The following is a 14400-nucleotide window of genomic DNA, read 5'->3' as shown; positions in this document are numbered from 1 at the left end:
TCAGAAACGCAAAGAGAAGAATGTTTGCCAACCATAGTGCTAATTCTGGGGCATCCTCAGAAATTCTAAAGTAAAAAGAATAATTCTAAACTCAAAAGAATGTGATGCTTTTAACTATTCCAGGATCCATTTGGAACTAAATAATAACTATTCAATCTGTCATCCATACATATTTTTGAACTTACAAAAGCCTATTCACCACCTTAATTTGTATTTTATTTGCTATTATCATATCTCATTTTTGTATTTGATACAAATATAAAATTTGCATTTGTATTGTATAAGCGCTTATCACTTATTATGGGGTAATGACTTCAGTGTTTATAACTCATAACACAGGGCTTCCGCTTCCTAATTTGTCCAGGGGCTTTCCCCCTCCCCCAGTTCTGGAATTCAGTGAACATTCTATTCAGTGCCTGCTATTCAAGGTCTTAAAGACATCACCCATGTCTTCTCAGCCTTCATCTTTCCAGGTAGAAGCCTGTCAATAATCTTTTTATTTATTTATTCTGTAGCCATCTATAACATCAGCTGCTTAAAAACGTCTGGTGAATTGCATAGATCAGAACAAAGTCTCAAAGCTCCTTTGTCACCAGAATAGCTCTAAATCTGTCCTAATCATGAGCTCCAAACTTTGCCGGATCATTTACCTTAATTAATTTTAAATGGCCTTAGGATGGCTTTTAAATACAGTCTCCTAATATTTAAATTGGCAAATATTTAATCATTGTCAATCATACAGATGAAGAAAATCTCATTGGCTCAGTTGTCTCTTATTACAATTTCTGTGTTTTTGATTATTACTCTGTGACGTGTTTATCACAGTCACCCATATTTCCAATGGGATGTCCACCTTTTTCTTACTGATTTGTAACATATCTTTTAATATTAATGGTAAGAATCCTTTAGAATATATATGGAGCAAATATTCTGTCCAAGTTTGTAGTTTGCCTTTTATCACTTTTCATGAATTTTTTTTTACATGGAAAATTTAAAAAATTTTTATAGGAAAATATATCAATCTTTTTCTCTTGATTCGTTCCTTTTTATTTTTTTATTAAAAAGTCCTTTCTCACACAAGTTTCAGATAAATATTCACTTACATTTTTCTAGTTCTTTTTATATTATCATTTTAAAATTTAACCTTTTAGTCATTGAAAAATATTTTGGTGTATTGTACTAGCTTTATTATTTTCTGAATAATTTACTGGTTGTTGTAGCATCATATAGGGAATAACCTGTCCCTAAGCCCATCATCTTTATCACATACCAAGTTTCATATATATATATATATATATATATATATATATATATATAATACATTATATAATATATGGAATTATTACATATACTATATTTATAATTATATAATTACATATATCATATGTATTTTATTTTAATATATTTACATTTATATGTAGCTATGTATTATATATTATTTTATATTAATATAAATATGTATTATATATTATATGCTATATTATGTTATATAGTATATAATACATATTATATACTATTAACACATATATACATATTATATACTATTAACACATATAACACATATATTATATACTATTAACACATATAGTATATAATACATATTATATACTATATAATATTATATCATATTAAATATATGAATATCATATATCTTTTATGTTATGTATATAATATACTGATAAGAAATGTTATATTTATATACAATTCTGTGTCTGGATCTTCTATTCTCTTCTAATGAACTCTCCATTTCTATATCAGTTTCACATCATTTTAATGATTATAATTTACATTTTAGTATCTACAGGTTCAAGTCCATTTCATTATTTTTCTTTCTTTGTTCAAACTTTCCTTAATTAGTCATATCAATTTATCTTCCCAAATAAACTCTGAAATCACTTTTTTTGTAGTGTTTTTGTTCCAGAGAAGTTTGAGGGTAGCATCAATTTTATTCTATGTTTGGTTAGCCTGTTTATTTTCTATCTTTTGTGTTCTGCTAGGATGCTTATAGGAGTCATGTTTTTATCCTTGATAGATATTTGAACTTTTACCAGGAATGTGTCAACGTGGGTTTCTGCATTAATTTTCTGGTATTTGGGAGTGCTTTTGATAAAAAATACTAAGGCATATCTTCAACCTGTGAGAATGTATTTTTATATATAACTTTAATCTTATTTCTTTCTGTTTGCTCCAATCTCTGCTTTGGGCGAGTCTGTTAGATCTCCATGTTCAATTCTGCACATATGTCATCTCTTTTATCATTGTGTTTTAATACTTTTGTCTTTCCTTATCAAGAGGATATCTCAGGTTAGTCCTGGACATTGCATACCCATTTTCTCCAGGATCATTTCTGTCATTTACTATGTCCCATGAGTATTTTAATTGTTATTACAATTTTAGTTTCCATGTAATCTTTTTTTGTCTCATTTAGCTTACCTGATTGACACTCATTAATTTTTTCCCCCATTTTAAGTGTACTATGTATATATCTCCCACATACAGGAGACTATATGTAACTTACGTGACAGTTCTGAAGCATATCAGAAACCATCATCCACCTTAAAAGCTACCATAACACCCACACTGTTGCATTTGGTTATACAATTCTTCCCTTTCCCATTTTTCTGCTTTTTATTCCCTTGCTTTATATTTCAGTTTTATTCTAAGCAATATATTATTTAACTTGTTAGCTTTTAAAGAGTGGTGTCATGCTGTATATAATTTTCTGTGACTTACTTTTCTCACTTAACATTATGCTTCTAGGATTCATCCAAGTTGTTATACGTACTTACAGTTCATTCATTTTCAATGCTGTATGCTTCATTGTGTGAACATACTACAATTTATTTATCCATTCTTCTGCTGATGGATATCTGGGTTGGGTCCAGATTTTTGCTATTATGAACAATGTGGCTTTCCACATTCTTATTCCTATTTCCCAAGACATGGGTGAAGAAATCTGGAAAAGCATTCCTCCTACTGATTGGAAACCAGCAGCAGCCTTGTCACTTGTGTGCTTCTTAGAAATTATATACTATATAATACATATTAAATATATGTAAATATATGAATGTATCATATGTCTTTTATGTTATGTATATCATAATTTACAGACTTTATCACAGATCTATTGAATCAGAATCTCCACAGGTGGGAGCCCCAAATTGCATGGCTCTCCCGGTGATTCTGCTGCTCATTCAAGTTAGAGAAACACTATTCTAGGGTAATACCTAAGAGTGGAATTGCTGTGTGCTACACAGGTATACAAATATTCAACTTTGTAGGATAATGCTAAATTGTTTTCCAAAGTCATTACAATGACTCCAGCTTATGCTTCCTTCAAGCAGTGTCTGTAGGAGTTCCCTTTGATACACATCCTTGCCAACACGTTATTTTCAGACCACTTAACTTTTGCTAGTGGGCATAAAATGTCTAGCTCTTTTTGTATATTCAGAAGTCCTCCCTCATGTCTAGTTCATAAAGATATTTCATACTTTAAAACTTGTAATTCTTTTTTCATTAAGTCTTTAATCAATGTGGAATTGATCTGAAGTACGGGACGAGGTAAGTATCTAATTTCGTTTTCCACATGAATAGTGAATTATACCAGCATCATTTATTAAATAGTCTCTTCTTTCTTTCGTGATCTGCAGCACCCTCTGCGTTATATATCAAACTCCCATATATTCATGGGTGTGTGTCTGAGCTCTCTATTCTGTCCCATTTTTCTGGCCCGAACAAATACACACTGTTTTAATTACCATTGTTTTATATGTGCCTTGAAATCTGGTAGAGAAGTTCTCCTGTCTCATCCTTTAGGAAGGGCTTTGCTAATGTTGGAACTTCACTCAGTCACAGACACTTCAGAATCAGATGATCAAGTATCTAAACAAAACCTACCGCGGCTTTGGAATTTCATTGAATTCACAGATCGAATGAAGAGAATTTACTTTCTTTTTTATATTACATCTTCCTATCAAGAAATATGAAAGGAACTGAAAACTAAATTCCTTCCAGTCAGGCATCTTTCTTCCCTCCCTCTTTCTCTCCCTTCCCCTCTCCCTCCTTTCTCTTCTTCCTTCTTTTGAAAGCGGAAGTTCAAAATCATGTAATTTTTTTCTATTAAGAAAGTATTCTAGATCATTTATAATGAAAACAAATCTGGAGAAGAAAACATGGAAACCTTCTCAATTCAGTGACTGAAATCAGAAAACATTTTCTTTTTACAAGATTTCTATTCACCGTTTAGTAGTGAGCATAGCAATAAAGATAATCCAGTGTTAAGCTATACATTTGCTCCGTTGGCAGATTCACTGACTTTCCTTTTCTAGAGAAAGCACTTTCAAAGTGCTTCTACATCTCTTTTCTCCCTGCCTATCATTTTGGTATTGTATGAAAACTATTTGTGATGGATCTCTTCACTTCCCCTTCCCAAGGTGTACATGAATGGACAAAAAGCCTTCATTTCCGCGTTCCACCCCAAATCTCCTCCCCCCCCCCACCCCCAGAACTCAAGGATACATGAGCCCAGGTAAAGTATGTGATCCAGGCAATAGCTGTGTATTTCTCTGATGCTGTAGGCAAATGTTTGCTTTTCATTTTTTAAAAATATCTGTTCACATTTAGGTCGTATATATTGTTTAAGCACTCCTACATTTGTAATAAAATTGTGGGTATAGGTATGTAAGCAATAGGTTGATAAACACAAAATTTAGGATAACGGTTCCCTTAAGTGGGGCAAGAGGAATCCAGGGGATGGGATATGAGAGCACTTACAGGTTGATGGGAGTTATCGGCAATGTTTTAGTTTTGGGCCTGGGCTGATGTGTTATTTTGCTTTAAAAGCAACATGTAGGTCTAGACAATCTTTTGAATGTGTCAAATAATATATCAAAAAGATAACAAAGAATAATTAGATAACAAAGATAATAAAAGATAACAAAGAATAATGATGTCTGCATTGTTTATCAGAGCTTCCTTTCTGAAGGTGACAGCATTGAGCCACCCATATGCTGGCATCTCTTTTATCCAAAGAGAGACGGGTCTATGGTGACTTGTTCTTTGTTTATCATCTCTTCCCTCGGGAGAATGAAGTATTTTGGCTGGTAAGTCAGTTGATGATAGGTTAAAAACCAAGTGGGATATGAAATTTTCACCTTTATTTAGCTCTGTGCACCATTTTCAGACTCCTCTCTCACCTTGTTCTTCTCCCAGTTCCCTATTTATCCTTCTGTTTTGAAAACTCCATCCTCCCTCTCTCACGGTCCTTAATCTCTCCCTCATGTAAACCAGCTTTGAGCTGACAAATTATATTTCCTCTCTTCTTACCTCCCTCCCTTCTTCTTCTTTTTCACTCTTTATTTTACCATGAACATGTGCCATTTATATAATAATAATTAAAATTAAACAAATAAAGTTATCTCTAGGTATCTCTCAAGGAAATGATATAAAAAAGCAGAAAAAAATTATGCATAAAACACATAGGAAAGAAAAAAGAATGCACATACATCTCCAACAACAACAAAAAAGGACATTGTATAAAAGATGGACTATAATGAGAAGTTTTCATACAATAAGAGTCATCAAGAAGGTATCTCTCCAGAGAAATCCAAAACTCTAATTCAAAAAAATGTATGCACCCCTCCATTTATTGCAGCACTATACACAATAGCCAAGACATGGAAACAACCGAAATGCCCATGGTAGACGACTGGATTAAGAAACTGTGGTGCATTTATACAATGGAGTATTACACAGCCATAAAGAAGAAGGAAATATTACCGTTTGCAACAATATGGATGGACCTAGAGAACGTTATGTTAAATGAAATAAGTCAGACAAAGAAAGACAAATACCATATGATCTCACTTATATGTGGAATCTAAAGAAAAGAATAAATGAATGAACTAATCAGAAACAGTCAGAGACATAGAGGGAAAACTGAGGGGTGCTAGATGGGAGGGGGTGGGGATAAGGGGGAAGGTGAGGGGAATAGAAAGCACAGTCAGTAACCACAAGATTGTCACGGGGATATGAAAGTCAATTTGGGGAATGTAATCAATAATGTTGTAAAGATTTTGTAGGGTATCCGATGGACTCTTGTCTCATTAGGGAGTCCACCTCAGGGATGATGTAGATGCCTGATCACTGCACTGTACACCTGAAGCTGAAGCTGAATAATAACGAATGTCAACTATAATTTTATATATATATATATATATATATATATATATATATATATATATATATATATATATATATATATGGTTACAAGAAGCGGAGTACAGCATTAGGAATAGAGACAGTGGAAATGTAATGGCTGTGTGTGATGTCAGAGGGATGGTGGATGGGGGAGGGGGGTTATCACTGTGTGAGGGATATAAATGATAAATGTCTAACTATTACATTGTTTTGTGCACCTGAAACGAATAAAAAAAAAAAGAAGGAAGGCAAACATAATGGCTTTTTACATCAATAATAAAATAATCCAAAGCAAGGAATGACTGCAATTTTCAAGGGACAATGAGAGACACAGACAGACATTCTTTAAGTGTATCAGACATGAGAAGAGGTTGAAGAAAAATAGTGTCCATTTATTAGTTGGAGAGGGAAAACTAATAACAGATGACACTAAAAAGACAGAGGTTTTAAATCTTTTCTTTTTCTTTAGTATTTGTCAAAAAGTCAATTGTTGTCTGAAAGGTAGACAATGCAGTATATGGAGTAGGTTGAACCAAAATAAATGGGAAAAGAGAAAGAAACTGACGGAGGGTCGCAGAATTTACTGGATTAATCGCTGAACCATGTATTCCTCAAGGTCTAAGATTGCTTACCCATTCCTACAGCCTGTGCCTTGCAGAACGCCTGGCCTATAGGATGTGTTAGAACTCAATTACAGAATGTGTTCCATGTTTAAGGTTCTGTGCTGGCATTCGGGATACAGTGGGGAATAAGACAAATATAGTCCTTGCCATCATGAAGTTTATAATCTATCAAGTAAGACAGTCCTTAAGCTAATGAATGAGTTAGGCAATTAGTTAATTTTGATACTGCTAATGGTAAAGGAGGAATCTATGAGACCTAACAGAAGATGTGACCCAGTCTGGGGGTAAGGGTAGTCGGGGAAGGAGTGTCTCATGGCGTGACATTTAAGATTCGAGAAAAAGAAGGTGGGGATAGGAAATGTCTTGGGCAAGAGAAAGAACTTTTGCAAACGCTCTGAGCTAGGAAAGAGTTTGGAATGTTTGAGAATCTGAAAGCAGGCCAGTTTAGCGTGGAGCTGCTTCTGCGAAGTCTGCACGTACTGAAGTATGACAACAAAGGGACAAGTGAATACAAAGTGAGAATGGTAGGTCCAGTTCATGCAGACCTCAGGATTTGAGAATTTGTCTTAAAACAAATGGGAAGTCACTGCAGAATTTTAAGAGAGAAAGTGACACTATTCAGTTTGCATTTAGCAAGTTGACTTTCACAGCTGTGCAGAAAATGGATTGGAAAAAACCATTTAGGAGGTTAGTTTAGAAGAAACATGATGATAGTTTGATTAAGTGGAGGAAATTAAATTAGAGAGAAGAAGAGGGATTTGAGAGATATTTGGGAAGTAAAATTGATTGGACATGGTGATTGATTGGATATAGGACATTAAACAGGATTTGTGGCTTTCTAACTACTCAAATCCTTAATTCCAGAGGATGGGATAGCTTTTGGCAGCACAGCAGAAAAAGCAGTATTTCCCCTCTCTCCTCAATCCACCTCCCTCTAACCCAACGCCCAGCCCACGAAAGCTCAGTGAGACCAAGTTCTGCCAGGGACAAGTAAAGAACATACCTAAAGAAAACAGAATCAAACAGAGTGATAGTAATAACCAACAAACCTGCATTGATTACGCCTTTCCTAATGTGTCCCTGAAATTTAGTTCTGAAGTTTCTTGTCATTTTTCAGTACATATGAATTCACTGCTTATTTTCGACATGGTTTGTTTTTACCCACTTACTTCACGATTTGTCACATTTACTATTAATATTTCCACTAATAGAACTGGACCAAGGGGTCCTTGCTTTGGAGAGCTCTGGCATACTGTCAGCTGCACCCCTTTCCATGGGGTAAGAAGTCCACAGAGCCAAGGGCCCATGGCTCTTTGTGGATCACATTCTGAGTCCCCATGATACCGGAAAGCTCTGTTCAGATAGTCCTTAACTTGTTGGCAGGACCTGCATGGACCTCGACCTAGAGTCTGGCTTCCTGAGAGAGCAGCCTAGCTCAAGTGTGCACCACTAGGCTGGAAAGGTGCAAGGGGCAGCTATGGATGGAGGGTGAGCAGGGATCACGCCAACACTGCATGGTCATGAGACCCTCGATGATACACTACAGAACTCGGGGTGGGAAGGGTTCTGGGCTGAGGCCCAAGGCTCTGAGCAACCCAGTGAGAGCTGTGAATACATTCTTCCATTCTACAAGCACACATTAGAAGCCTGGAAAGTTATTTATTATATCCAAACCTCAGTTTCTCTATAGAGGTTTAATGAGATAATATACCTGGAAACGTCTACCAGAGTGCCTGATATACAAGTATTTAATAAATGTTGCTTATTCTTTCCTTGATTCCTTGAAAGATTTTTTTAGCCTCATGAAAATAGTTATATTATAGCATGTACACAATTATGGTCTAAGTTGCCCCAAAACATAACTGGTGTGTGTATGTGTGTGTGTGTGCACGCGCGCGCGTGCACACGTGTGCATGTATTGGAAAGGTTAAAGACCTGACTATGGAAATTTTGCAGTTGCTAAAAATTGTATTTGAGAAGACTATCTAACGATGTTAAATATGTTTATTATAGTGTATGCAGTCTCTAAAATAGGGTGCTCTGATTTTGGGGGGAGAATAAGTGTCTCTCTGTGCCGTAAAACTTGAATGTTACACGTGTAAAGGAAAACAGTCGTTATCTCTGTGTAGTACCACTCTCCTTCTAGTTCCTTGAAAGGCCCATTCTCCCACACCTCTGGGCCTTGGGAAATGTTCTTCCCTGCCTGGAGCATTTCCTCCACCACACTCTGCCTGGCTGACTCTCATTCTCTGGGTTTCTGCCTAAGTGACACTTCCTTTAAGACGCCTCCTGAAGTCCTCAGTCCTGACTGGGGCTTCTCTTGTAAGTGGTCTTGTGGGTCCTGTGGTCCCTCCCTCTTAGTAGTTTTCATATAGTGCTAATTGCCTCTTTACTTGTGCGTATTCTCCACTTGACTCTTCACGGACGTTAGGGTCCATGTTTGCTCATAACAATGACAATGACCATTTCTTGAGGGCTTAATATGTGCTTCACATGCATCAGCTCACTGAATTCATGAAACAATCCCATGAGGAAGCACTGTTATTTGCCCGTTTTACAGGTGAGCATACTGAGGCTCAGACATACAGCGCAATGTACCTAAGTGATAGAGTCGTAGCTCTCGCACCTCGCCCGGTGCCTAGATATGTAATATGTGCTTCGGAAATATTTGTTGAATGAATGAATGAATGTATTAAAATTATGTAGATAAATCTCACTTCTGCAGTTCTCTGAATCTATAATTAAAAAGTGCTGTTAGAATTACGAGTGCCAGCCTGATCAAATGGGTAATATATCAATATGCAGCCAAAAGGGGGAAACATCTTATCTCACTGATTAGTGAACTCACTGTAAAGCTCCCATAAAAATTCAGAGCCACTGCTGTTGGAGATAAAAATCAGCCCCATCCTCTCTCCTCCTCTGAATGTTTCTGTGAGAATCAGTGAAATAGAGGCCACACTTCACTGGCTGAATTAGGCAGAGGGAAAGGCAAGAGGTAAATGCACTCCTGCTTGCCTGAATGGCCCCCCTGTACCTCCAAAATGCCCTGTACCCCTCTTTGCTGAATTTTGAAGACCTGAGCAGAACCCGAGACCCACACTGTGAGAAAGGGCCTGGAATATGAAGAACTAACTTGGGACAAATGTAAGAATCAATTGAGCACTGCAGTGAAAAGAAAAGGAGCAGGCTGCCAAAATCTCAATTTTAAGTTGGGATTCAGCAAACAGAAAAGTGATAAGAAAAAATTCACTGGGTTTTCCCTAATTCTCTGAGAATCTATGAAATAATATCCTACCCTCAGCTCCTGCTAATATTTGGTCTTTGACTACAGTTCCTGACACAGAGCTCCTAAATCTTGCGGAATTTCCTGCGTGACAGAAGCATCTTTTGTTCTAATGAGGTTACTCTGTTGGGCTTCTGGATGGGGGCTGGCCACCAGAGAGACCAAGCATGGTTAGAAGCTTGAAACTTTCAGCTCCCTCTCAGACCCCCACCCCCATTCTTTGGACAGGGGAGAGAGGCTGGAAATTTCGTTAATAACTAATCATCCCTCTATGATCCCTCCACAAAAATCACAAAAGTACAGTGTTTGGAGAGCTTCTGGGTTGCTGAACACATCATATGCCAGGAGGGTGGGATCCCCCAATGCTACAGGGACAGCAGCACCTATGCTCTTCTGTACCTCGCCCTGTGTATCTCTTCATCTGGCTGCCCATCTGCATCCTTTTCACATCCTTTATCATCCAATAAACAAGTACACCTTAGTGTTTCCCTGAGTTCTGTGAGCTGTTCTAGCAAATTACCAAACCTCAGGAGGGACTCATGGGAACGCTGATTTATAGCAGGTTGTTGGTCAGCAGTAGCAAGGACACTCTAGGGCTCACGACTGGCGTCTGAAGTGGGGGCAGTCTTGTGGGACTGAGCCCTTAAGCTGTGGGATCTGATGCTGCTCCAGATAGGTAGTGTCAGAACTACCAACCTGAACTAATTGCAGGACACCCAGCTAGTGTTGCATAGTTGGTTGGTCTGGGAAAAACCCCACATATCTGGCATTAGGAGTGTTGTGAGTGTGGCAGTAAAAGAAAAAAAACAGTGAGTTTTCCCTAGATAGAGTCTTGGTTCCAGGCACAGTTACTTTTTATCTGGATGCAGGGGAATATCCTAGGAATAACCCCTTCTCTAGAATCCCAGGATTCTGGGAGAAAATATACCATTTTCCTGATGCTAAAACCCAGAGCAGGGTCCCTCAGCCTCAGCACGATTGGTAGCTTGGGCCTGATGATTCTGTTGTGGAGGGCTGTGCTAGGATATTTAGCAGCATCCCTAAGGTAGATGAGACAGAACTCAAATAACTGGTCAATCACAAGAGAACAAGCAGAGGATAAAGTACAGATGGGACAAAAATGCAGGAACAAAATAGAAAAAGTAGCCCAAAAGGACAAAGGTTAAAAGTGAATAGTGGTACTTTTATGTAACAGTGGGGGGCAGTTCCCTGTGTGCAACAAAGTCTTAGAGAATCAGGCCAAGGAGAGGGACAGAGAAGGGTCCTGCCTTCACTAGAAATGAATGCGTAGATAGTAGGAAGACTTTTGTCTACATACCATCATCATCATCAGTCATCGTTTGCTGAGCACCTGTGATGCACTGGACACACAGAAATAACTAAGGCGCCGTCTCATGCTTTGAAGAGCTCAGTCTAATTGGCCAAAGCCAATATGGTCTCTCAGTAGAGTTTCTGAGCCGACTCTGAGGTCCCACCTCTCCTTCCTTCACTGACTCACCCTTTGGGTGTTGGTAGGCAGACACCCAAAGGTGTCACAGGGGGTGCAAGCCCCTGTAGGTTCGAATAGATCCTTTTCCTCCCCAAACTTGCCCTCTTTTACCACCAAAGACTTCCTCTACCAAAAGTATTGGTGCAAATCGTGAAAGTTAAGTGCACATGAGGGGCTTAGAGAAGAGGCTTTATAACCATGCATTTCTGGGCAGGCCAACAGAAGCCGAGCTAGTGGAGGGATTTCTGGAAGGGCATTTGGAGAGAAATTGATTCATTCCTTTGCTCAGGGTGGCATCACGCTGGCACCTTCCTGATTACAAAGAGTAGAACTGAGTCTGTGAAGTCAGCCACAGACTTGATCACAGTTTTAACAGGCCAACACCAGGGTCCACCAGCCCCAGAGCAGACATTTTCTCCACAGCCTCTCTGATGAGCTGGGGGTGGGGAGAATTCAGAACACAAAAGTGAAGGTGGTCTCTACCCAGACAGCTCCAGGAAAGCCTGGGGAACATTGTGTTGCCCACAAGTTATTTTGCAGCTGCTTCAATTAAAGAATTAAACTATATCTGAGTAGCAGCAACATCCATGAGAGCCAAATTGGATTTCTCCTTGGAAAACAAGCTACAGACCACATCTTTATTGTGCAGACACTCATTAACAAATATGTAAAAAATACCCGTCAGAGAAAGATGTTTTCCTGCTTTGGAGGGTCGTTTTTTTAAAAAAGCATTTAATTCAATCTGGCACGCATGGCTGAACCTGAAATGGCTACAATGTGTAACTGCTGGGAAAGCATGACCAAAGCAGTTTTGTCTCTCAACCCACCCTCTGCAGGACAAATACATGCAGAACTCAACTGGGGTTAGGAGAAGGGGCTCGCTCCCTTTTCTTTTCCTGAACACTGGAAATGGGCTTTCTATGCTTGAGGCACTTCTAATTTCAGGGTCTTTCCTGAGGAAAAGAAATGCAGGCTGCAAATAACTAGGTTAGTCTCTCCCCTTGCTTCTAAGCAGAACTTAAATTGCTGGGCAGGCCACAACTTATAAACCCTAGGACCATCTACAGAGAGAATTTAAAAATGAATTTTCAGGAATTAGTCCCCCAAAACCTCATATTTCACTTTTTTAAGTGAAAAGTGTGGAATATGCTGTGCTTTTACGGGGTCCGCTAAGGCTGTCTGGACTCCAGAGCCTGCCCCACAAGGCCCGTATTCAAGTGAATCCAGGCCTCCCAGGAGAGTGGGTTTTAGGTGCAAGGTAAGAACCATACTTTATAATGGCATTTAGGATATTTTCATTGCTATCAGGCTTTATGTGATTCTAAAAGAATAATTAACTTTGCAGTCACCAAAATTAAGGGCCTGTATATGCCAAAGCCAGGGCATGTGTGTAGAAATATGAATAAGACAAAGAATCAAGCTGGGGAGCGACAGAGAATCTTTGTTCCCCTCATAGCTTATAACGGAAGCTGACAGATAACGTTGCTATTTACGAAAAGCAAAGACGTGTATGAGGTGTGTGAGGTACTTCTAGGATGTGAGAACACAGGTCTTGTGGAATGAAGCCCACCTCTACCAGGAATCTGAAGAGGAGGAGATAGCGGCAGTAGAAAGAAAAGGCAAGAAGAAAGAAAAACACTGTACTCTGCCCGGTGCCTTGAGTATAGTTCTTATTATGGTGCCTATTTTTGGTGATACCAAGTGAAGAGGAGGACAAAAATTAACTGGAAACTCACACTGCCCAACTGAGTCATTCCCAACAGAAACTATAGTAGAAGCAAAATTCACCAAGGTGGCTATCGATACAGTGGGACTTTTCAGGACTATGGCTCAGTTTTCCCTGTGGTGCTGCCTATGACCTGGGACTACGTGTAGTTCCCTTGGTTGGGCACAGCACAGGACCATCGGAAAAGGTCTGTATTTTCACCCCATCCCTCATCCTTACTATCCAGGGAGTAATTGAGGGTTAGAGAAAGGAACTTTGGTGCAGGAACTTTGCCAATATACATTATTATTCTTAGTAAGTGCAAATGGGAAGCTACAGCACCAAGTCAGACACTTTTGATACTTTCATGTGCAACTACCACATATTGGAACTCAATCAGTGCACACCTGAAGAGCTTCCTTTTTGAGGTTTTACAGACTTTGCATAAGGAAATATTCGTTGCTGGCGAAGCTGGAAAGAACAACATCCTTGGCACAGAAACCCGGTATGAAATAGACGAGAGACTCTCTGAAATGTACACAATTTTCAAAATTCCAAGGAAAGTCCAATTCCAGAAAATTGCCAGCTGCAAAACAGCTTACTGAGCCCTGAATGGAGGCATTATTATAAATGTCATTACATACTTTGATAATTTTGACATTTGCATAAATCTTGAATTGCACAAATTCTCCACACAAAATAAGCTGGATGAAAAATTTTATCCTAATTTTGCTGTGATCACCATTCCTTAGTTTTAAGTGAGAGTGATTGCTTTAAGTATATAAGTGGAACATTGAAAATGCATTTAAAAATTTCCCTTATGATTAGCAATTAGAGTTTATGTCATATAGGTTCACTACCTCGTCTCTCACTTCCACCTCAGTGAAGTTTTCTAACAACTAGAATGAAAAATTGGCAGAGCTCCTTTCTATCTTTTCTACCCCCTTAGACAAAGATATAAACAACATTTTCAGATGTTCTTGACAGAAACTGGACCAGAAAGTCCAGTAGGTTAGAGGCCTTTTATAATATAATAAGGGAGTTCTCTTGGCAGAGCCAAGGTCTGTCCACCTGCTTTCTTCCAACTACCGAATCCTATCAC

The 14400-nt window shown here is 38.4% G+C and overlaps 1 protein-coding gene across 2 annotated transcripts in view; it reads right to left on the bottom strand.

The window, feature by feature from the left end:
- HPSE2 (heparanase 2 (inactive)) overlaps positions 1 to 14400 on the bottom strand; it is a 530036-nt gene that overhangs the window by 32779 nt on the left and 482857 nt on the right. The window lies entirely within an intron of this gene.

Source organism: Rhinolophus sinicus, chromosome 15 (assembly GCF_057876585.1).
Source record: "Rhinolophus sinicus isolate RSI-liver-muscle chromosome 15, RSI-T2T, whole genome shotgun sequence".
Taxonomy (NCBI): Eukaryota; Metazoa; Chordata; class Mammalia; order Chiroptera; family Rhinolophidae; genus Rhinolophus; species Rhinolophus sinicus.
The sequence above is the reverse complement of the archived record's forward strand: the minus strand, read 5'-3'. Positions and strand labels throughout refer to the sequence as shown.